The 25,758-nt window shown below is 33.6% G+C and overlaps 1 protein-coding gene across 2 annotated transcripts in view; it reads right to left on the minus strand.

Annotated features, from left to right (window-relative positions):
* The window catches only part of Glce (glucuronic acid epimerase), an 86,120-nt gene that overhangs the window by 38,839 nt on the left and 21,523 nt on the right, over window positions 1–25,758 (minus strand). For both annotated transcript variants that reach the window (XM_047541182.1, XM_047541181.1), the window contains exon 2: window positions 1,860–1,948. The gene's annotated coding sequence lies outside the window, so the exon portion shown is untranslated. The remainder of the gene's footprint in view (window positions 1–1,859; window positions 1,949–25,758) is intronic.

A 25,758-nucleotide genomic window follows, 5' to 3' on the forward strand; every position in this document is an offset into this window, starting at 1 on the left:
CTTTATCCTTCTCTTTCAAATGAATATATACCTTTCTTAATAGTAAATTGAGTGAATAAAATTATTTTTCCTAAAACAATTTTATTGGATAGAAAATGATAATATGAATACCACATTTAGAAAAAAAATATTTAAACATTAAGAAAACCCCATCTAGTCAATTCAAACAAGATGTTTTATACCATCTCTTGTGAGGATAAACCTTGGAGGTTTATTTTCAAACTGGTCACATGTACTTTAAAACACAAGCAGCATATTGAATTGAAAGAAAAATTCTGCCCTGTCTTTAACACAAATTTTATTTTTTATTTTATTTATTTATTTATTTATTTATTTATTTATTGGTGCTGGGAATCGAACCCAGGGCCTTGTGCTTACAAGGCGAGCACTCTACCGACTGAGCTATCTCCCCAGCCCCACAAATTTTATTTTAATGTTACTGTCAAACTGGAAATGAGCCAGTATTTGATTTTTAAAATGAAAAATTTTATGCTTACCTAGAAAAATCTGACTAATCTAGGGTTATAAGGAAGGAAAAAAAAATCAAAGTGTGAGTTTTTTATAGGTTTATGTCCCTTTTACTTTAAATACAACTGGAGCATAAATCAGAGAAGTTTAAAAAATATGTCTTAAGCTATGGTTTTGATATAGGCAAAATTTTAGAAGTACTTTATAATATCATAATTTAAAAGAAACTTTTATGTATTTATTTATAATAAATTTATTATTTTACTTATAAGTCTCAGCCTACAAATCAGATAAGATACTTTACAAACAATTCAGGTTAGACCGCAGATAAACACAAAATGCCTCATTAACATATTAAAGCTATCAAGATTCCCATCTCTTCTACAACTTAATTTATCATCTTTCATAATTCAAATTATAAGCACTCTATTTCTAAATCCATAGTGATTTAAATAAGAAATACATGAAGGTATAAAAAGATGCAAAGTGTTTTTATCTTTCAAATTGCCAGATTTCACCTTATAAAAAGTTAACTTTTTAATTTTAAATTTGCCTCACAAGAATACAAGCAAATTTAAATTTGCTAGAAAAGATAAAATATAATTAATTTGTGTGAAGACATTTTTAGAACAGGAACAAGCCTGACCTTTATCATATAAACTTTTATTTTTGAAAATATAAGCAAAATGAAGAGTTCTAGTTAGAAATAAGCCTGTGACATGTAACTGCTTATAGCATTGTCTTAATTTTAAAATCAATTATTCTAGAAAACTAACCTCCCCTAAGAAATATTATAGACCTTTCACTTTAAGATGCTAGCTTGGTATAGATATATACATTCTTACATGCATATTCAAATTTTGAATTAGTTTTTATATGGCAACCCTTACTGAAAACTAAAATCGGCTATCATTTCACAGTACAGTACATTTCACAGTACATAATTACACAGTACAGTAAGACACCCTGGATTCAGTCTTCTAGGACAAGAGTAAACTTTTCTCAAGGGTCAGATTTGAGGCATGTGAACTATATAGACACTATTGCAACTAATGAACTCTTCCACTATAGTGCTAAGGTAGCCATAGATGGTATGTAATAAATGGATGTGGCTATGTTCCAATAAATCATTATTTACAAAATAGGTGGCCAGGGCTAATTTCTACTCTAGGTAGAAATGATTTCATTTCCAATACATAATACTTTCAGTGAAAATAAAATCATGTTTCACTTTCATCTGATAGTTGTTACAAGCTATTTAAATGGTAAAGGGACCATGAAAATTTTTCAGAGGTCAGAATCTCCAGTTAGACTGAGAAATTAAAATGTGTTAATAAAATGCACATCAAATTAAAGTAAGGGTATGATAATATTTTATTAAATAATCTTACCTTAATCAAATGAAAGAATCTAAACTCTAGTACATTTCTGGCTTCAATTCAAAATGTAGTTGAATCAAAACTTGTTTCTTGTTAAATTCCTAGAGAAACAAAATTAGAAACCGTTAAGTCAGGTTCCAGTTGCAGATAAAATGGGATAATCACACTCCAATATGCCTCTTCAAGTGCACATAGCTACAAAACCCAGATAGAATGTCTGGAGCAGCTACTAGAGAACTCTAAAAAGTAAACAGTAGCAGGTAGATTGTATAAGAACATCAGAATTTAAAGTACCACTGGCTCAATGACAGGTTACCATTTTGACCCCATCTGGTATCATCCAGCCTGAACTTGATTAGCCCAAATGGAAAGTTTCAGGAGAGGCCCTCTAGTTGTGACTGGAAGAGAGCAAAAACAGTTTTCTAACATTCACCAGCAAGTGTGGGAAATCTTTTTTCTTCCCCTTTTCTCTCTATTCTCTCAGCCCAGCCATGTGTGGCAGCTGTGGCAACAGTAGCAATGGAGGCCACTAAAACTATGAGGGCGAATTAGAGTCAGAACATAACTGAGTTAACTGTCTAAAACAAAATACATCAACATTCTGCACTGGATTTAGACAAGATCCAAAATCTCATATTATGTAGTTAAATGTCCAGGATATAATCCAAAATTACTAGGAATACAAAAAAACAAAAAAACAAAAAAAAAACAAAAAAAAAAAACAGGAAAATTTCAACTTGCATAGGAAAAATGCCAACACTAAGAGGAACAGATGTTGGAATTACTTGATGAAGATATTAAAGTAATTATCACAAATTTTCAAGAAGTAAGAGCAAACCTTCTTGGAACAAGTATGAAGATAGGAGGCTCAGGAAAGAAACAGAAAATATAAAGAAGAATCTAATGGAAATCTTGCAAATTGAAAAATATCAATAAACAAAATAGAAAGCTTATTAAGTGAAACTCAATAACAGAATGGAGATGATGAAAAAAAATCAGGGAATTTACTACTGATAGAAGTTATCCAATCTCAACAACAGAGAGAAGAGATTGGGGGGAAAAAATGAAGGTTTTTTGAACTTGTTAAACTCAAATGTTGGCAAGGGAAAAGAAGGTTCAGTGTAAGTAAAAATATTTTAAGAAAATATGTTAAAAATTCGATATAAAATAAATATACTATGTATAACATGTATGTAATACTGTCTACCCTCTATATCCATATATTCTGCACTGGTAGATTCAACCAAGTGGATAAAATGTAGGTAAAGTAGTATTTAGTGGATAATTCATAGCATTAAAAATATTTACATTAGAAAAACAATGGCAAAATTAATAATCTACCCTTTTACTTTAGGGGAAAAAAAAAAAGAGGAGCAAATTAAACACCAGCAAACAGAAGGAATGAAATAATGAAGAGATGAAATTTGAAAGAGTGAAATAATACAGAAAAGTCAATAAAACAAAATCTGGCTCTTTAAAAAGATCAATATCAATCTTCCTAGCAAGATTGACACAGACAAAATGAGGGATCTCACTGCAGACTCCACAAATATTCAAAAGATAAAAGAGTGTACTATGAACAGTTCTATGCCCACAAATTTTAACAACTGAGATTAAATGAGCCAATTCCCTGAAATCACAAAGTACCAATATTCATTCAGGATATAAGCTGCATAATTTCATAACTATTGAATAAATGGAATCTGTAGGTAAAACCCAAAAAAAAAGGAAACAACCAGGGCCATGAGGTTTCATTAACTGACCAAGTATTTTAAAAAGAAGGACCACCAGACTGTTGAGATTGGTAAGGAAGAAAGAAAGAAAGAAAGACAACTATTTGCAAATGATATTATACAGAAATTTTCAAGGAATACAAATATACACACAACCTCACAGAACTAATAAATGAGTTTATTAGGGCCAAAGAATATAGGTCAACATCAACTACCTTTCTACATATTAGCAATTAGAATCCCCAAATTTTAAAATTATACCATTCAAAATAGCTCTGTAAAGTTTAAGTACTTACATATATAAATCTAATAAGACACACATATGATCTATATGCTAAAAACTACAACATCTTGATGAAATAAGTCAAAGCAAATCAAATAATGTGGAAGAACATACTGTGTTCATTAGACAGTCTTTTCAACAAATGGTGTTGGAACAACTGAGTGTCTGTATGCAAAGAAAAAAGGAAATCTTGACCTAAAGTGATCATAACCTAAATGTAAAATATGAAAACACACACACACCCAAAGAGATGGCAAAGTCTTTGTAACCTGGAACTAGGCATAAAACAATCCAAACAATAAAAAGTAATATATTGACTTTACTAAAATCACAAAGTTTTGCTTTGGAAAGATATCTTTACGATAATATAAACTACAGACAGGGAGAGAATATTTGTAAATCACATGTAGAATAAAGAATCTGCCAGAATATATTAACTCCCCAAAACTCCAAAGAAAAAAATTTAAGTATGAGCAAAAGTTCATGGATTAGACTATCTAAAATTAAAAAACAAAACAAAACAAAACAAAAACCTGGCAATACCAAAGGCTACCAAGGAGGTAGAGCAATACAAACTCATTTAATACTAGTGAGAATGAAAAATGGCACAACCTCTTTCAAAAACAGTTTGGCACTTTCTTATAAATTAAATTACAGGGCTGAGTTGTAGCTCAGTGGTAGCATATTTGCCTAGCACACGTGAGGCACTGGGTTCAGTCCTCAGCACCACATAAAAAAATAAATATATAAAATAAAGGTATTATGTCCATCTACAACTAACAAATATTGTTTAAAAAGTTAACTTACACTTACCTTATTATTCAGAAAATGAATTTCTAGCAATTTACTCGAGAGAATATATTTACCCCAAAATCTGTACATGAATACTTCATGAAGCTTTATTCATAATCATCAAAAACTAGAAGCAGTCCAAATGTTCTTCAATGTGTGAATAAATAATCTGTGGTATACTGATACAACAGAATGTCATACAGGAATAAAACGAAATGAACTATTTGATTCATGTAACAACATGATATCTCGTAAATGCATTTTGCTAAGTGAAGGAAAACCAAGATATGATTACATTCATATGACATTCTACAAGAAAAGAAGAGATTAGTGGTTTTCAGGGGTAGGAGGATAGAGGAGCAAGTGACTACAAAGGAGATGTACTGGGGAATGTTTAGTGTGATGAAATTTGTATGGTCTGTGGTGGTGGATACACGACCCTAGGCATTTGTCAAAACCCACGGAACTGTGCAACACAAAGACAGAACTTTAATAAATGCAGATTTAAAAAAAAATCAAACTTACAAAAAAAAAGTCAACTAAGATGTTAGTGGAGTTTCAAACAGATTGCAGTCTGTGACAAATGAATTTTGATTGTATTATGAATTAATGACAAAACCTCACTGAAGAGGTTGGGGCATATTATTTCTCATCGTGGTACTGGTTAAAGATTCTGAACTTGCTTTACTGGAATGGAACAATAAGTAAATGGATGATGGAAGCTGGGGAGGAAAGTTACAGATAAGCAAAGTGGAAAAGCCTAGAATGAATGTTGTGGTACTGGGTTCCAAATCACAGACATCAATGTGAACTTAACATAAACAGCTTAATACTTAGTACCTATAGTGAAAAGAGAAATAATTATACATGTGTACTGATATATGGGTTACCATGCACACCTCTATCTAGCTGGCTCTCCTGAGAAGATCTAGAAACAATGACATTCCAATAGCAATAAGGATACCCAGGAGAAACTGGTTTCTTAACACAATCCTCCAATACAAGGAATCTGGGTATCTTTGGAGAAATGGTTGATTCTAGTTGTTTTAGTGTCAGAATTCAAGAAAGTATGCAAAAAGATAAGGATGGGGACATTTCAATGTGATACAGAGACCAACACTGGAACAATTTTAACAAAATGTTAAGCAACATAGTACAGATACTCCTTGACTTATGATGGGATTTACATACTTACACACTCATTTTATATTGAAAACACCCTAGGTTAAAATGCATTTAATACAACTAACCTACTGAACATCTTGGTTTAGCCTACCTTAAGTATGCTCAGAACACTCACATGGTCTTCAATGGGCAACATCTTCTAACACAAAGCCTATTTCTTTTTCAAGGACAGAGACAGTAATTTATTTTATTTATTTATTTTTATGTGGTGCTGATGATCGAACCCAGTGCCTTCCTTACACGTGCTAGGCAAGCACTCCACCCACTGAGCCCCAAACCCAGTCTTTCTAACACAAAGCCTATTTTATAATCAAGTGTTGAGTGTCTCATGGGTATATTGTTGCATACTTATACTGAAAGTGGGAAAGCAGAACAGTTGTTTGGGTATATATTTGCACCATAGTAAAGTTGAAAAAAACTGTAAGTCCATCATAAATGGAAGACTTTGTATTAGAATAAAATAACCCAATGTAATAAGTACACATATGACACAAGTGACTAAATAAATAGAGGAACAAAAGTTTCCTTACAGAATTCCTAATAAGGCATGTACATACACTCTTATCCACAATATAAAACTTAATCTCCTACTTCTCAAGTGTGGGCTGAAATTAGAAACTAAGGACAGAATATGGAAAGACAAATTTGTAGTGGAGAAACCAGGCAAATACTACCTTGCCAAATGAAGTTTTATCACATACTCCCTGAAAAGATGTGAGGAGAAGTGCACTTTATTTCTGTGCTACTATTCTTTAAAATCCATAACTGGTGTTAATCATAAGAAAAACATCTGACAAAGGCCAAACTATGGGACATTTTAGCAAATAGTTGACTAGTACTCAAAACTATCAAGGTCATAAAAACAAGGAAAAGACGGAAAAAAAAAAAAAAAATGGTTGGCTACTAAGGAGATAAAACAAACACAGCATGGAATCCTGGTCTGCATCCCAGAACAAAAGGAGGCTAATGGGAAGTCTGGTGACATCTGAGTTTGGAATTTGGACTTTGGTAAATGTTAAGATACCAATGTTGGTTTCTTGCTTTTTTGATAAATGCCCTTGGTTTTGTAAAAATGTCAACTTTATGGGAAGATGTATGAGAAATATAATGCAACTCTCTGTATTATCTTTACAACTACTCTATAAACTTAAAATTGCTCCAAAATAAAAAGTTTGTAATTATTGAAAAATGGGCAAAGTTTTGAACAGGACCCTTCACTAAAAAGGATATACTGTGCATAGAACAAAAAAGAATCGAATCTGATGTTTAGCTATTAGGAAAAGAATCTGATGTTTAGCTATTAGGAAAATGTGAATAAAAACATTAGCAGATAGCAATACGAATCAATTAGAAAGGTTTAAAATAAAAAGAATGACCCTACTAAGGACTGACAAGTATGTAGAACAACAAGAACACTCATTACTAATGGTAATACAAATGTTATGGTTATCTACTTATTTATTTAGCAGTACTGGGAACTGAACCCAGGGCATAGCACATACTACTCAAACACTCTACCACTGAGTGACTTCCCGGCCCTGTTTAAATTTGAGAAAGGGTCGCACTGAGTTGTCCAGTCTGGCCTTAACGTGCAGCCTTCTGCCTCAGCTTCCTGAAAAGCTGTCACACCTGGCTGGCATAGTCATTTTAGAAAAACAGTTAGCAGTCTCTTACAAGTTAAATATGCACTTACCAAATGACCCAGCAATCCCACCCCTGTATATTTTCACCTAACAGAAAAGAAAATCATATTCAGACAAAAGCCTGTACATAAATGTTTATAGCAACTCTATTTCAGAATAGTTTAAAACTGGACACAACCCAAATATTCTTCAATTAATGAACAAATAACCTACGGTACAAGTGGATACTACTCATCAATAAAAAAGGAATGAAATATGAATATACAGAATAACTTAATCCTAAATAACATTATGCTGAGTAAATGCCTATGTAACAGTTTCAAATGGCTCATACTACATAATTCCATTTAAGGACCATTTCTGAAAAGGCAAAAGTAAAAAGAGTGGCTGCCAAAAATTGGGAGCCAAAGGGAGGGTATGAACACACAGGGAGAGTGCAAGAGTTTTTTGAGCTAATGGAACTGTTCTGTGTATGGACTGTGATGACAGTTACATAAATCTATATACCTGTTGAAATGTATTAACTGTACATAGGTAAAGTCAGTTTTACTGCATGTTCATTTTTTTTCCTGATAATTAAAGGTCTTTCTTATCAAGGCTTTTCTAGGATATTTAGTTTGGATTTTACAGTCTATAAAAATTCTTTTATTATTCGCCTACTTTTAAGACAAGAGCAAGTGCCAAAATTTCTTATCTCAGTCCTGACACATAAAAATCATTGGGAATCAATAGCATAATGTCAGTTCTTCTAGGCAGTGTCCACCTGCAAGGATTCATCAGCCACCAACCCATAATGCCACATAATGAAGAATAACTTCTGGAATATGCTTAGTAATATCATTAAAAGAACTTTTTCACTCAAATTTTTTTAAAAGACTAATGATTTACAGTAGGTACAGAATAGTAGGGGGGGTGTGATTAATTATCTTCAATGTATAGAGAGCATCCTGAAAATTTATCTCCACTTTATTAGAAAAAAGACAGTTACTTTGTGTAAGTAGGATGAGGGGAAGCAAGTATGTAAACCAGAAAACAATACTTTAGACATAATTCTATTTTTCTGTAAGAGTTATTTCTCTTACCTCAACTAATATAGTAATACTATAAGTTTTTCAATGTAGTATTATGCTATACATACACGTGATCACAAAACTTTAAAATCTATGTATTAGTTTTATTAATTTAAACAAAGCTATGTACAAGATAAAAACTCTCCTGAATACGTTTTAAAAAACCAACCTGAAAGTATGCTAATTTAAAATGGAAGACCAAAAGCCTCTGTAAGGAACAGTTTTTGCCTGAAGGCCTTTTGTTCTCTTAATATTAAATCAATTAGAAGTGAAATGGTCTGCTTCAAGAATTTAGGTTTATTTTCCCCAGAAACAGATCTGGGGAAAAAATTACTTAGACCTGGTATCATATCATTTCTAACTGACGCCATTTATGGTGTTATCTATAATGATTCACTATGGTCAGTTTAGTTTCAATCCATTAAAAAGAGTACCTCCTGCAAATCTGTATGCTTATTGCTTCATATAATTTTCTCAGTAGATGTTCAATTTACCAAAGGCTGCTTTAATAATCCAACTCTGACTTCCAAAGATGCGATGTACCTGACCATAGTTTTTAGTAAAATAGTAAATTCCATCTGTCTCTCTGTGACACTAAATATATTTATTTAAATAACTCCTATATATATATATATATATATATATATATATAAAATTTATTATTAATTTTTTGGGTGCTGGGATTGAACCCAGGGCCTTGTGCTTACAAAGCAAGCACTCTACGACTGATCTATCTCCCCAGCCCCCCTGTATTTTACTGTTCATAAACCAGAGGGGATTTTTTTTCCCCCTTCTCAAAAGAATCAAGAAAACCTCAGGCACTTTTTTTTTTTTTTCTTGCCCCCCTTCTTTCTTTTCTTTTTTTGGCTTAGGCACCATGAAACAGGGTTCTGTTTTTGTTTCTGCCTTTAGTACTACAGTAACATCTGACCACTTAAGAAGCATTCAATAAACAATTCAACAAATGTTTATTGAGATAATATAATAAGCTAGGCATTGTTTTATATACTGAGGATATAACAAAAATAAAACAAGACAAAATTCTCTGCTACTGTGGCTTACTATGGGTAAATAAATAAGCTTAGTCCAGAGACAAAAAAAAAACAAAAGGGAAGAGAACAACAAACTAGCAGCTTTTGAAGGATAATGTAGCGCAATTAATGAAGGCTGATCCAAAAGCCTAAGAATGGGCAATGAGCTAAGATTACTGGGTAATGTTTTTCAGTTCCGTATATGACTTTTTTTTAGTCAGAACTGGGGAGAGAAAACAAAACAGAAACAACCAAAAGTCATGAACTTTCTGTCACCTCAGTCATTATTACTGCACCATTCATGATAAACTTTCAATTCTCTTCAAATGTTCCATTTAGTGAGAATTTTTACCTATTAACTAAATCCAACAGAATGCTATACTTTTCCAGATACCGAGATTAAAAAAAAAAAACCCCAAACCCCAAACAACTCAGAAATCAACAATGCCTAGTAACATTTTAGATTACAGTACATAAACTACCTACCTCTATAAAACATTAGTAGCTGTCAAGTTAATATCATCCTAACAGTAACACAAGGAGACATCTCTACTTAAGCAAATCAAATTAACTTTCATCCATTATTCTAAAGTTTCTTTCAGAAATAAAGTTTCCAGCTATTGTTTAAAGCTAAAAAGAGAATGACTAAGAATTTATTTATAATTAATGTTAAATTACCAAAGAATCAAGAAGGGATTTGAGATGGAAGCTTGGTATTTGTTATAATTATGAAGACATTCTAAAAGCCCCGTATGACATTATACTATGTGGTCCTAACTTATGTTCGGAGTACATTCAGTCACTATTATAATAGTTCTGATAAAAATTCTGTGCTGGCAAGCTTGAAATGACTGCCTTTGTGAGTTATTTGTAATTCTCATATAAACTATGCATACTCCAATCCACCATTACTAAAGTGATAAGGAAAACTATATATATTACAAAATTGTAACCTTGACTACCACTGAGAAAACTAAGGACTGTCTTTAGAAATCTTTGAACAAATGTTAAGCATCCTAAAGTTTAGCCAGGTACAGTGGCACATGCCTGTAATCCCAGCAGCTCGGGAGGCTGAGGCAGGAGGATCACCAAGTTCAAAGCCAGCTCAGCAAGAGTAAGGCACTAAGCAACTCAGTGAGACCCAAAATAAATAAAATATAAAATAGGGTTTGGAGATGTGGCTCAGTGGCCAAGCACCTCTGAGTTCAATCCCGGGTACCCCAACCAAACAAAAAGAATCCTAAAGTTTTTCTTTTCTGTGAAAAGTAGATCATTCAACACACAGTGGGAGTGTATATGAGGGGGGAAGAACTTCTAAGAACAGTAAGCAAAATAGTAAACTACTTCCATTATTTTAAAAGTCTATCTAGAGAAAAGCTAAATAAGAAGTTTATTTTAATCTGTTTCTGAGGTGGCAATTCTTCACTATTGATGAATACTGGTTAAAAAGCAATTGCTGATTTTCTTTTTAATTAGGTAATTGTTTTTTAGCTGTTGACTCTAGGGGCAAAAGCAAAAGTTTGCCAACCTAAAGATTATAGTATTTGTAGAGTTACCTTTAGCCCTTTAGAGTCTTTACTAAGAGAAGCACAAGATGAAGTTCAGGAACAATGTCTTGCCTTGTTTACCATGATAGCACTGGTGTCTACTACAATGCAGCAAGAACTCAAAACTGTATGTTGAATAAATGAAGGCTTTCAATAGCTATGTAATACTGACACTTGACTCCAGTAACCAGTCCCCTCCCACACCTTTGGGGCGATTAACAACCGTCCATAATGTCTCTGCCTTGTTACCTGGAGCCTAGGTTACCTCAACATGGCAAAAAGGGACTTTCATTAGTAATTAAGGTCAAGGACCTTCAGGTGGGGAACTGTACCCTAATTATCCAGATGAGTCCAATTTCAACACATGGGGAAGAAGACAGAAAGTCAGACAGAGAGGGGAAAAGGAAAATGGAAATACTGGAAGCTTGGCACAAGCCAAGGAATGAGGTTGGACTCTAGTGTTGGGAGGCCTTCATCTGACAGTCAGTAAAGCAATGGGATCTCAGTGCTAGAACAAGGAATTGAATTCTACCAAAAAGTGTAATAAACAAGGAAATGATCCTGCCCAATAGCTACCAAAAGGAATAGCCCTGCTGAAATGTTTATTCAGCCCAGTGAAACCTACTGTCCTACTGACTTACAGAACTATTAGGATTAAAAAAAAAAAAAAAAAATCTGTTGTTTATGCTACTGTTTGTAGTGAGTTTTGATGATAGCAAAAGAAAACTAATTACCTCTACCACCTCTACTCTAGCAATCCAAATGCGTAGTTTCTTGTCCTAACCCTGACACTGCTTAAATAGGATGTAAAATTCTGAGATGCTTCAATCTGATAATAATCACCCAATTCTTAACTCTTCTACTTCACACTCCCACAATTTGTCATTATGTAGAAAAGATCTTGTTTAAAGGATCAAAATGTCACTTACCAATCATGAATTAGTATTTTCTAGTCACTATGTCTTATCAGCACTATGCCAAAGAGTACACAACAGCACCACAGATTTATGATCAAATTGCAAATTTCATATTTCTTGCAGCACACAGTACAAGGACATAAACAGATAAATGTTATTAAAAAGTCCTGTATCAAATTCTGGTTAACTTACTTTCAAAGGAAATAGACTTTTGTTTTTAAATTTGGAACCATTCTTTTGCCTCTTTATATTTATATACTTGTTCTAAAATATTAAAAACAACCCCATAACAATCTGTTTAACAGTAATTAGAATTTTATCTAGTTAAACAACAGCAGATCATGCCACAACCACAGATGGCAGAAGACATTTTCCCTGCCTGATCAGTGTCAAAGAATTGTTCTCCTATTTTATGATTAAGAAGAAATTTGTTGCAAGCTATCTTATTTACAAACACAAAACCAGCACACACATAAAAAAAAAAAAAACTTTTATTAAGAAAGCCTCTGTGTCACAAAAATCATGGGTTGTTTTCTCAATGTGACGATTTTTCTTTCTTCCCTGATAAAATCTAGCCAAACATGTGATTACAGAATCGGAATGGGCACAAGTTGTCCTACTGATTTCAGTTCCTTAAGCACAGTAATTTCCTGTGGGGGCAAGTTCCAACCATGTTGCACACTGGAGCCATCTCAGGATCACTTAAAAATCCCCAGTGTCCAAAGTCAATTAAATCTGAATGTTTCAGAATGAAACAGCATATGCATTTTTAAAGATCCCTAAGCAATTTCAGTATGGTTTATTACTGGCAATTTGGCATGGTACAGGGCACTGAATAAATCAGGAGGCTTGGTATCTGGCACTAACTCTGCCACCAGCACGTTTGGATACCTCTCTGGGTAGCTATTTGTTATGTGGAAAAGCTAAGGTTGGACAAGTTACTTCTAAAATCTAATAAGTTATGAGTCTAAGATTCTTTAGTTCTTAAGACTAAATGCTTCAACTATGCAAAGAAAAAAAAATAAACAAGAACCAAAAACCAACAAAACCTTGAAATCCATGATGTAATGGTTATTCCTGCCTATTATTACTTTTACAAGGAAAAACACTTTATATAGGTATCAAATTCAACTATACCTCAATTGCATAGATTTTTATATACCTTTATGTCTATCTTTATCCAAATCAAAATTGTATATATGTTGGGAATGACTGGAAGCTTGACTTATGTAAAAATATAACTATTTCTTGAATTCCTATAAACTATACTGCATATATTCTAATTTTAACAGCACTCCTGGTTTTGTTTAGCTCCTAAAATATAAAACAATTTTAAATTTTTACAATTTATAAGAAGAAATCATTAACAAAACTAGCAACATGAGTTCAAAGAATCCCTGAGTAGCAAATTACTGTTTGACAGCTTCAAACTGAATTCTTACCCTTACCCAGTCCTCTTACAAATGTGCTACAGTTATGAGGGTGCTTGAAAAATGAGTAATTTCATTCAATAAGATAAGCATCTTGGGGCTGGGGTTGTAGCTCAGTGGTACAATGCTTGCCTGGCACATGTGAAGTACTGGGTTCCATCCTCAGCACCCATAAAACTAACTAAATAAAATAAAGGTATTATTCATCTATACATAAAAATATTTTTAAAAAGATAAGCATCTTATTGTACAGTACCAGGGTTTGAGGACTGGATGGCAGGCTTCAAAGATGCCCCCTAATGATCTCTGCCACACACTTATGTAATCCCATCTTTCTTGAGTGTGGGCTAGACCTAGTAACTTGCTTATGAAGAATAAAATATGACACAAGTGATGGGATGCCACTTCTGTGATTAGGTTATAAAGACTGTGATGTCTTCCTGCCAGCACTTCCCTGTGCTGGTATTCTTCTTTTCCTCTTGCTTGTTCTGATGAAAGTAGCTACGCTGCTATGAGGTGGTCTATGGGTCCATGTGGCAAGGACCAGAGGGAGGCCTCTGACCAATAGCCTGAGAGGAAGCAAACCTGTCAACATGTTGAATGGGCTAAAAAGTGGATCTTTCCCCTGTGACCTTTTGAATGATACTGTAGGCCTAGTGAACATATTAATGGGAGACTTGTAAGAGACCCTTTCAAGCTGCCCCGGGATTCCTGATTCACTGTGAGACAATGTTTGTGTGTGTGTTTTTGAGCTATTATATTTTGGAGTAATCTGTTATACAGCAACAGCTAACTAATTAACAGGCATGGAGTAATGAATAAAACATTGTACTCAAGGAAATAATAGTTGAGTAACAAGTTGGATTAAGGTATCAACAATCTAGTAATAGAGACATGTACATAAAGGTAATAACATGCTTTAGATGCCTGGATAGTAGTATCCATTTGAAAGGCATGTGGACAGCAGCATTGAAGCACGGAGGGAAAGATGATTATTCATCTTTCAACTTCAAAAATGTGCAAGCATTTTCAGGTAGTCTAAGAAGGCTACAGTAATGTACATAATGTGACTTTAGTCATATTGGATAGCAACAAACTCTGGACCTCCACTAGATTACAGATCAGCATTTTGTTATGAAATAATGTCACTATGAATGAACAGTCCATGTTCCAAGATAGGACCTGAGTAGGGTTAACTCTTCTACTGGCACTACACCCCAATTCCTTCTTACTTATTCAAGGAAATGCTCCAGTAATTATTTCTTTCTACTGTGTTGTCAAATATTCCCTTGGTATCATTCCCATCCCTTTAAATATGGAACTAAAATATTTTAAACACAGTAAGACCCTCTCCTTTAACTCTACACACCACAAGTGCATAGTGCCCTCTTAATAATAAAATCAAAGATATTATGTGCACTTATTCACCAGCTCCACATCTCCCAGGATGGTCTTCTCCAGACTGAAGGTTTTAGATATCATCTACAAACTGATGAATTAAAAAATTATTTATAAATAAGTAAACAGCCTAGTTCTCTCTCCATAATTGCCCTCTAATGTGGCCAACTACCTACCAAACATTTTTTGCTTGGACATTTAATATTCATTTATGTTCAAAATTAAACCCTTGATTCAGTTCATTACTATTCTACGACCCACAAACCTCCTCCTCTCTCCCAGTAAATGGCAACTCTAAGCTTCCTGTTGCTCAGGCCAAAAACCCTGGGTTAGCCTTGTTTTCTGCCCCTCTCCACACCTATTAACCATCAGTAAAACCCAGTGGCTTTACTTTAAAAATAGTCCAGTCACTTTAAAAACAGCATTCACCATTTCCATTGCTACCAGCTCACATGGATTATTCTCCAAGAGACTCCTAAATAATCCTTCTGCCTTGAATTCTCAGTTCTCTCACCAATGGTGATCCTTTAAAAAAGGATCATGTGGTCACTTTGCTCCAAATTCTCCAATGGTATCTTCTCTTAGATTAAAAGGCAAAGTCCCTACAAAGTTCATTACTTCTCTGACCTCCTCTAGTCTCATACTACTCAGTCACACTGGCTTCCTCCTTATTCGTCAGCATGGACGTCCCTGGTATATTAGTTCCTAAGAGCTGCAACACTTGCTACACCTTAGAATATAAATGCTCTGGCATATCCATTTAGATCTTCAGGTCAAATTCCACTTTCTCAGGTCTGTTCTCCTCAATCCCCATGTCCCCATGCCTTCAAAACCTCCCCATCCTTCACTTCTCTCTTTAATTTTTCTCTATAGTACTTACTGCTATTTGACATACTATGTATTTTACCTTTTATTTCCTGTCTCCCTCCACTAGAATGTAAGCTCCACAGTGGCAGGAATTTTGTCTGCTTGGTTTACTGTTGTATACTGGCAATAGTAGGCACTGTATCAATGTTTGTTTAGTGAATGACTGAACCAACCAAAGGGATTCTCCTGCTGATCTATTCTAATGTGTAATATTTTGTTGCCTTTGAAATTATTCAATCATACTTCAATCATTGCAATTTATGTTCTGATCAATTTAACTTCCTAATTATACTCATACTAGGGTTTATATTAAGTTAGTTTGCATTCTCCTGAATATATACTAATTAAGAGAAGGAAGATTATCCAGAAACATGTTAGGCAAGTAGCAACCAACTGTTTTTAAAAATAATTTTTCATAAGAAAATTTAAGGTAGGAAGTTCACATGCAACATGTCATAGGATCTACCCATTAAATATTGTTAAAGTCTAGGAATGGAAGAGAAGTACAATTTCAAATGTTATTAACACAAAAAATAAGGTGATTACATAATTTTTTCACATCCTCTACCTATGATAATGTTTTTCATTTCCAACCTAGACATATTTCATTTTTCTTCTAAATCATCAGTGATTAAAACAAAATATCTAGATGAGAGACTAGATTTATACAAAGATAAAAACAATACTAGATCGAACAGAGTCAAACTATTTCTATAAATGTTGTTGTACATTTGTATAGTACTTTACACATTTTCCAAAGTGCTTTCACATCTTTATTATGATCTTCACAATGACGTGCAACAGGCAGGCATAATATCACATCTTCCCACACCTCCCACATATTTTAAAGATGGAAAAAAAATGAATCTTAAAGAAATTAGTGGTCTGTTTAAGGTCACAAAGCTACACATAGTTCAACCGGAACCATAATTGAAAAATTTTAAATCCAATCCATTGTTTTCTATCACAACATATTACCTCACCCAGTGACTAAAAAAAGGTACCCGGCACATGTGTCTACAAACACTTCACTTTATCTGCATCTTCCTTTAGACTGGGAATTTTCACATTCCAATTTATTATAAAATGCTTTGCAGATAGTAAATGTGCTAATATTCTTATTTTAAAAAGAAGACAAGCCCAAGAATAAATATAAAAATCTAAGTATCCAAAGCAGTATAAACATGAATTATAATGGCTACTTTTTCCACACACAAGATCAATATTTCAGGCCTTTGAACTAGCAACAGATAGTAACTATCACTGCAAGTGCCAGAAAATATATTTAACAGATCATTTCAGGTAAAATCACTTTTTAGGTAGAGGTCATATCAAGATCCCCATCTGAATAATCCTGGTAATCTTGACTGAAATAGTAAAAAAAATTCTTTTTATCCTTCTTCCCTAGGATTTTGCTCAGGTTTTGGTAAACAACAAGCTCCTTAACTCATTCATGTGGACACCTTCCTGGTCCACCTTTAATATTCTTTTTTTTTCTTTTTTTCAGTGCAGGGTATTGAACCCAGGACCTTGTGCTTGCAAGGCAAGCACTCTACCAACTGAGCTATATCCCCAGACCCCACCTTTAATATTCCAGGAGGAGAGATTTACCATTTCAACTATATGAACACCCTAAAGCAACCCAAAAGTAGATCAAGAGCCCCAAAACCTCAAAAAGTACCTTTTATGTTGAGATTGAACTTTGCTCTCACCCACCATCAGCGTCCAAATCCTTCTCCCTTACCAGGTTAAATTCTCCTTAGGGCTCAGTGGCAGAGCTCAGTGGTAGAGTGCTTGCTATGACGTGGAAGGCCCTGGGTTTAGATACCCAGCACAGCAAAAAATTTAAACAAAAAAATTTTAATTAAAAAAACAGTTCCTCTTAATAGAAATCTGGATTCATTTCACCTATTCAGGCCAACTTAGACCTCTGAAATTGTAAATATGGCTGTAAGCCTACTGGGCAAATAGCTGGAATTAATAGAACCTGGTCTGGGTGGGGATAGCCATTCATTTCTAGGGCCAGGACAGCCTAATCTAATAATAGATACGGCTTCATTACATAGAGCTTTGGCTTGTGGAACAGTATTTGCTTCCTCTGATACTCTTTTCTTTCTTCCATTTCTCAATCAATCCTGAGGTACTGACATATTACATCATTTCCAGCTCCTTTAGGAAAATATATGTATGGAGATAAGTTAAATAATTTAAATATGAAGGTGAAAAAGACTCACAATTACTCTAAAGGAAATATGTGATCTAGTTAATAATGGTTTGGGACCAATACCATAGGTACTAAAAGTGATCTTTGTCTGACACATCCACTGCAAAGCCTGGACTAGAGTGAGGCAAGCATGGCACCCAGGGCATTTTAAAGAGGCACTGCCTCTCCAAGTAGTACAAGTATAGGATTGGCAGCTGAGAGTAAGCACCTTGTTAAATTTTGAACCTTGGTGACCTATTTGCCAGCAGGGGCCCAAATCCACAAGTGAGAGATACATAGACACTCATCACAGGCATAGCAAATTTTGTGGCTATAGAAAGCACCTGAGAAGAATTTGAAATCTGAGATCCTAATCCCATTCATCATGCATGGTTATCTTCCAAATATAGTAAGAACACAAAGGCGGGGGGGGGGGGAGTTGACATTTTCACACATATTATATATGATAAAAGTTATTTAGAAAAGGGAAAAGTTTATGGGGTAAATGGAAAAGTTGGAAATGTTTGTAGAGAGATTTCAAAGGACAAAGAGTGTCTGGAAATACTCTTCTGCCTGAACAACTAGCAATTGGAAGAAATACAGGAAACAATTATTTTCTGAAGCTGAACAAAGGCAGGACAAGGTGATCATGATGATGATTCCAGACTACCTTCCTTAAAAGGGCAATAAACGAGAGAAGCCTTCAGCTTTCCTCCTGGAGGTAATTTCTAGACAATGGCGTAGGGAAAGGTAACCTCAAAAGAACCTAGCAAGACTGTAATAGAAAAGATATATATCAAGAGTTTGAGGAAGCAAAAATGGCGAGATCTTATGTGGGGATAGGGTGAGGGGTTGAAAACTTGAGTAGAAAAATCTGCACAAAGAAAGGAATCAAAAAAATGCATAAGGTTTCTATCAGATCTTTGGCTGAATACAATTCAAATATATGGATGGTGAAAACCCCAGAGGCTGGGCACAATCAAAATCAACCTCTAGGGAAAGAAAATTATCAGGAAGTTATAAGAAAAATATTGTCAAAGCTCACAAAGGACCAGGAATTGTTAAAATTCCTACTACTCTTAAGTGGAGTGATCTCCCTGAATAGCAGGGTAGCTAACAGTGACTTCAGAAAGACTATGACTTAAAAGTGAGATTATATTAGTTGAGAGTAAAGACTACTCTAGATTCGCCCTGAAACTGCTTAAAAATAAGTCTTGCAAGAACGATGTACCTGCAATTACTCAGTGCCTTACCAGAAAAAAATTCCAAAATTCTTTAAAGTAATACAGTAAAATACAGCAAAAGCATAAAATTTGCAAGGATGAACATCAAATCAAAACTATCACACCTATGAAGAAGCAATAAAATATGATTCCTGAACTAGAAAAAGTCAGTATTAATAAAGTCAGACATGAAACATACAATTAAATTAGGAGATAATTTAGGACATTAAAACAGCTAGCATAATGTTCACTCAGCAATAATAGAACACCTAAACATAATGAGGAGATAAAATATGAAAATATGAAAAAAGAACTTCTTCAGATGATAAACATAACATGTAAAATAGAAATATCACTGAATGGGATTTATAGCAGATTAGCCACTGTAAAGAAAATGTCAGTAAACCTGAAGACACAGAAATACAACTATTCAAAAACAGAGACAAAGAAAGGAGGAAGAAAGCATCTCTCCCCAAGTCTCAGTGACATGTAGGACAGTATCTGTCATGGACACTAGAAAGCAAAAGGGATGGGTCAATAATGGAAAAAAATAATGGCTTATATAATTTCAATTTGTTGAAAACTGTAAGACCACAGTTCAAGAAGTTCATGTAATACTGAGTAGGATAAACACATTCACACATATAGTAAGGTACATCATAAACTGCTGAGAATAGTGATAATGAAAAAATTTTAAACATCCAGAGGTAAAAGGGCACATTACCTATAGTGGAAAAAGAAAATCATCATAGATTTCTCCTGGGAACCTATGCAAGTCAGAAGACAACAAAATAAAGTCTTTAAAGTGAAAAAAGGAGAAAGCAAGGCAATCTAGTATGCCTGCCATTCTTAAAAAGGTCTGACTACCAGGTTAGTTTTGGGTGGTGCCTGGGAGTTTGCATTTTAGAAAGGTTTCTAACATTCCCTAACTGATAATGGCGGTCTTACTATGCCTAAAGTATTTATGCAAAGATTGTAGTTATTCTGAACATTTGCTTTCCTTTTGGGAAACTGGTATCTTGAAACATGCTAGGCAGAGGAGGTCTACCCAGACCAGCATCCAAAAACAAACCTCAGGGACTGAGTCTCCAAGAGTTTCCCATTGCTGGAGTAATTAAAAGTATCTGGTATTCCCCTGGGAGAAGACTCTTGAAAACTTGTGCCTTGTTTCCTTCAGACTTTGCACATAAACCGTTCCCCTTTGCTAATCTGGCACTGTATTTTTTCACTGTAATAAAACCTAATTATGAATTTAGCTACATACTGAGATCTAGGAGTCCTCTTAGACAACCACCAAACCTGGAGGTGGTACTAAAGACTTCTGACACACTAAAACTGAATACCCAGTAAAAATATATTTCTAAAGTGCTGATGAAATACCTTTTCAGAAAAATAAAAGCTGAGAAATATCAGTAAATAAAAATGTTGAGAAGTTTCTTTCTTTATTTTTGTGGAAGAAAAACAATACCAGACAAAAACATGGAATACAAATACTGATATGAATAAATATGTATATAAGTATAAAAGATAGGTTTTTAAATTTTTAAAACATTTAAAAGAAAACTAATGGGTTAAAGTAAATATAACAAGAAAACATGAGTTACAACAATATTGGAACAATATAAATAAAGGTATGACAACATTTAGACAAAGGATGGAATGAGGGAAATGAAATATACTGTGATTCATCTTACACTTCATATGTGAAGTGGCATAATATTACTTGTAGGAACACTGTGATAAGTTAAAAATGCAGAACGTTACTCAAGAGCAACTAGTAGAAAAAGAATGAAGACATAGTTTATAAGACAACAGTAGAGGAAAAATGGAACATAAAAGGTACTCAATCCAAAAGAATATAGGAAAAGAGTAAAAATCAAAGAACGGATGGGCCAAACATAATTCCAATCACACCAGTAATCATGAATTAAGTGTAATTAGTACAAACGACTGATTAAAATAGAGATAATGTCAGACTATGTGTGTGTGTGTGTAGCAAGACCCAATTATATACTGTCTACAAGAAACTCACTTTAAAATGGGGATGGTGGCAAATCCTAATCCCAGCCACTCAGGAGGCTGAGGCAGAAGGATCACAAGTTCAAGGTCAGCCTGAGCAACTTAGTAAATAAAAACTAAAATAAAAAGGGTTGGGGTGTAACTTATGGGTAGAATGTTTGCCTAGCATGCACAAGGCCCTGGTTTCAATCCCAATAACATGAAAACAAACAAAAATATCTCAAAATTTTTATATTTTAAAATATAAAAACAAAAGTTAAAGAATGATAAAGACATGCTAACAACATTAATGGAACAAGAGCTAGAGTAGTCATGTTAATATCTGATAAAGTATATAAGTTAAAGCAAATATTACCAAGGATTGTCATTCATAATGATAAAGGAATCAATTTAAGAGTATACAACATTCTAAACTAGTAACAGAAATTTGAAATATGTAAAGCAAAACTGATAGAATTACAAGGAGAAATAGACAAATCCATAACAATTGTCAGGAGATTTCAACAATTCTTTCTGAATAATTGATAGAATAAGTAGACAAAAAATCAGTAAGGATATAATATCAGACTTGAATAATACTAGCAATCAACTTTATCAAGTTAACATTTATAGACTACTCACCCAATGACAGCAGAATGTACATCTTTTCAAGTACACATGGAACCATTATCCAAGATATATCATTTAACTATATATAAACCCATTTTCAATAAATATTAAGGGTTTCAAATTATACAAAGTATATTCACAATGGAAGTATATTAGAAATTAAAAATCAGAAAGACATTTTAAAATCCCCCAAACATCTGCAAATAAAACAACACGCATCTAAATCTCAGGAAAAAAAGAAAGGCCTCAAATTGGCTACCCAAACTTTCATCTTAAGAAATTAGAAAGAGAAGGTAAACCTAAGTAGAAAGTAAAGTGTACCCTACTCTTCCATAAGGGAAGAAACAGAGGAAAAGAAAAGATAGAAGGAAGAGTAGGAAAAAAAAAAAAAAAACAGGAAAAAAGATAGAAAAAAGGTCAATGAAACAAAAGCTGGCTTTTCAAACAGGTAAAATGCAAAGTAAGTCATTCTGGAACAATTTGATAGGTCCTTACAAAACTAAATATACCCTTACCATATGATCCAGCAATCATGTTCCTTGGTATTGACCCAAATGAGTTGAAAATTTATGTCCTTTGGTAGGGAATGAATATACTGTGGTACATACAGACAGTGGAATATAATTCAGTGTTAAAGAGAAATGAGTAAAAAAAAAAAAAGAGAAATGAGTTATGCCCTGAAAAGACAGAAAAGAACCTTAAATGTATATTAAGTGAAAGAAGAAAAGGTTATATTCTAAATGATTCCAACAGTGTGACAACTATGAAGACAGTGACAAGGGGTTGCCAGGGGTTGGGGAGAGGGGAGTTTTAGGGCTATAAAACTATTCTGTATGGTATTATAACATTAGATACATATCATCATAGACTTGTCAAACATAGAATGTACAACTCAAGTCATCCCTAATGTAAGCTATGGACTTTGGCAGATAATGACGTGTCAATATAGGTTTTATTGATTATAACAAAATATACCACTCTGATGCTGAATGTTGTTAATGAAGAAGATTGTAGGGAGGGGTAGGGGATATGCAGGAACTGTATTTTTCAGCCAATTTTGTTTTGAACCTAAAACTACTCTAATAAAGTCTATTTTAAAAAAAAATTAAGTCAATGAAAGCAAAAGCTGGTTCTTTGAGATGGATGAAGGTGATAAATAACTATCCACATTAATCAGGTAAAGGAGGGGTAGGGAAAGAGGGATAGGGAGGAAGGAGAAAAAAGGAAGGAGGAGGGGAAGGAAACACAAGTTACCAATATTACAAAAGAAGATAAAATTACAGACATTAAAAAGATGATAAGGGCACATTATACATAATTTTAAGTCAATAGATTTAACAACTTGGATGAACAGACAAATTTCTTGAAAGGCAAATTGCTAAGAGATCACTCAATAAGAAAGAGATAATCTGAATAACCCTATATTTACATAAGAAATAGAAATTATAGGTAAAAACCTTCCCACAAAACAAAAATGTCTAGGTCAACTGACTTTACTGGTAATTCTACCAAACATTTAAAAAGAATAATAACTACTCTATAAAAAATTTACCCAGAACACTGAAGACTTTGAAATTCATTCTAAACTTAGGCCATCATGACCCTGACTATAACCAAAGATATTATAAGAAATTGTGAATCAAATCTCCCATAAATGTAGTGAAAAAATTCTTAACATTTCTGTAAATCAGATCTAATACTCTGGACAGACTTGACCAATATGTCAAAAGTACCAGTCATCATGATTAAGTGTGGTTATATGAGAAAAGCAACACTGGTTTAATATTTGAGAATTAAGCAATGCAAAAAAATTATACTCCATGAGGTTCTATTTTTAATATAGTACATGTTTCATTTTCTTATTCTTTAAATTGTTCAGTCATACTTTTTTTCATCTGCTAAATAAGAATAACATCTTCCTCAAAGAGGAATTATGTAATTAAATGAAAGAAGGGATGAAAAAAGCCCAGAGGATAGAAAGAGCAGGAGGAAGAGAGGAAAAGTTAAGATTATATCATGAGGGCAACTTGGTTTATTAATTTTTAAATTTCAATGTTTTCTTTTTTGCCCAATGGGGTCACTACTTCTCTTACCAAGATGAAGGAAGAATTAAATGATATAAATGTTAGAACCTGTACATAGATCCAAAATCAATCAACATGTTAGTCTCCTTCTCCTTCAACATCTATACAGAGTATATAGACCAAGTACATCTCCTATATAAATAAATGGGAATACAGTAAGATTGATCTTTTCATTTAGGAAAGGGTATTGGCCAAAATCCAACATAACAGCCAACTAATGCAAAAATAAATAAATAAAAGGCAAATGATATCAATTCAAGAAGCAGGCATACCTCTTTTCACTAACAATAGTTAAGATACCAAAATGAAATTTGGTGTTCTACAATTAACATATTCAAATTCAACATGAACATTAACATAACATTTGAATGCATACATTAGTTTGTAAAAGTCAAATTCCTTAGGGTCATCTTAATTTCATCCAACTCCAAATACAAAAGTTTGCTATTTGGAGTCTCAGCAATTAAGTAATATTATCTTATTTGGTCTTAACAATCAAACTCTACCCACATTTTGATGTGAAACTTCAGGGTTCTTTAATGTTCCAAGAAAGGAAAAGAACAGAGTGCACACATATGAAAAAACTGTCAATAACTGAAATAAATACATCTATCACACCCTCTGTAAATCATATAAAGCACTCCAGTTTACAAGCTACTTAATGGCCGATTTCTTTGAAAACAGCTTTAACAAAAACAAACAAACAAAAAACTGGGCAAAAAATCTGAAGTTAAAAAAAAAATTCTGGGGAATACTTAAAAAAGGTACTAAGCAGGATCTACTAACTAGAATCAAGCATTCAAATAGCTGTCCTATGATAAAATTTCTTTATTTTATTCATTAAGCATCTAATTTCAAAAAAGTTGCTTATATTCTTTCACTACCTTAGATTCTCAAAAATCTAAGATAAATTATTTTTTAGAATCAATATGTATCAAGTTATTCAGGTTTATTTCCTTTAACTGCCTTTCATTTAATTAGTGCTATAATTAAGGCAATTTAAAATTCTGTGCTACTCTGTATTTTCAATTTTTTAATATCAGCTTATTTAACTTCAATAAAAACTTGTTGAGAAGGGAGGTAGCTCTTTTCAACTTAACAGAGAAAAAAACACAGGTCTAAGAAATGAAGTGATTTGCCTATGATCCCACATAACTGGAAAGCAGTGGAGCTAGAATTAATTAGAACCTTAATCATAACCCACCTCACTTTCTACTTTACCACAATGCTGCAGGCAACTTTTGAAAGAAAGGAGACAGAATTCAAGTCACTAAAGCCTCTATGTAATGGTAGCTAAGTGAATTATCTGGAGGTAAAAGAGGTTAAAGAATTATTGATTCCATGGAGGTACTAATTCAAATTTGCCCACTATTTCCAATCTTTTCACTACTTTAACAGTTTTTATTTTCTTTTTCAGAAAGGAGTGCTTAAGAGCTGTTGCAATGCTTTACATGATAGAAAGCTCTGAACATATGAATAAGCATATTTTGACTAAGAAAATGTAACAGAAAATAATGGATTAAAAAACTTCGTAGCACTAGAAAACAACCAAGACAGACAACGCATAAAAGACACTGTGACTGTCTTCTCCAATATCCATTCCATAACCATGAGTGGCAACAACCTGAAGAAACCAACTTTAGCTCAAGGTGCCCTACCCTCACTGCCAGAAATTCAGAAAGGAGAAGAAATCATGTACTGAAATATGAGTTTTGTTGGTGGTTTCTGGTTAAGTTTATCATTTCTATTAGGAGGAAGTCAGAGTTTTTCATCCTCATAGACCATATGGTTCCTTCCTGGCAACCATCACACTACAGAGAGAATCCTGCCTTGGAATAAAGCCAGCACTATGCAAACAAAGTGGAACAATGAAGAAT

The sequence above is a fragment of the Sciurus carolinensis genome, chromosome 2 (genome assembly GCF_902686445.1).
Source record: "Sciurus carolinensis chromosome 2, mSciCar1.2, whole genome shotgun sequence".
NCBI classification, from domain to species: Eukaryota; Metazoa; Chordata; class Mammalia; order Rodentia; family Sciuridae; genus Sciurus; species Sciurus carolinensis.